We start from the raw sequence: 766 nt of genomic DNA on the forward strand, positions 1-766 counted from the left end.
AGCAGTGCAAGTTTATTTACAGTGTAAAACAAGTGACCAAGAAATGAACAGACGAGTAACACTGGGACCGGGTGTCGAGCTTCGGATGGGAACACAGTCAGTGGTGGAGATGATGAGAAGAGGACCGGGCTGCGGACACTGGGATTCACTCCTGGACTGGTCGAGTTGGATGGTACTGAAGAGGAACAGAAATTGTACATACGGTAAGTAGTAGACTGTGCATCGACCTGCAGGGTGGTGATGAAGCAGAGCGGAGGAGGTCCGTGGTCCGAAGGAGTGACTGAGGCGAGGAGGGAATGAATAAAAAGCAGCTGGAGAGAAGGAGACAAAAAAAAAACTAACACAGATCAGAGGAACAAACGGGCCTGAGAAATGCTAGAAAGAACTGGCAGGGGAGTGAATGAAGAGCAAGGGCTAAATAGGGAGAAACTAATTAGGTGCAGCTGGTGGTAATCCGGGGGTAAGAAGCAGGTGTAAGGGATAACGTAATCAGGGTAAGGGAGTGAAAACAGAGCGAGGGGAGTGAGAAAGTAGGTGCAGCCGGGCAAACCTGACACCCATCTTTCCTTACAGCTTAAAGTAAGTGTACAGTTTATAACTTTAATCCCAAACAATAAGTGAGACACATAAAATGTGCCATCGAAATAATTAACTACATTGTTAGCTAATCTCTGATTTACAAATGAAACTCATATTAATCCCGATCTGACCCCAGAAAAACACACAGATTTTCTCGGCTCGCATACAGGTTGCACTCTGCCTTACC

The sequence above is a fragment of the Monopterus albus genome, unplaced genomic scaffold, assembly GCF_001952655.1.
Source record: "Monopterus albus unplaced genomic scaffold, M_albus_1.0 scaffold187.1, whole genome shotgun sequence".
Classification (NCBI taxonomy): Eukaryota; Metazoa; Chordata; class Actinopteri; order Synbranchiformes; family Synbranchidae; genus Monopterus; species Monopterus albus.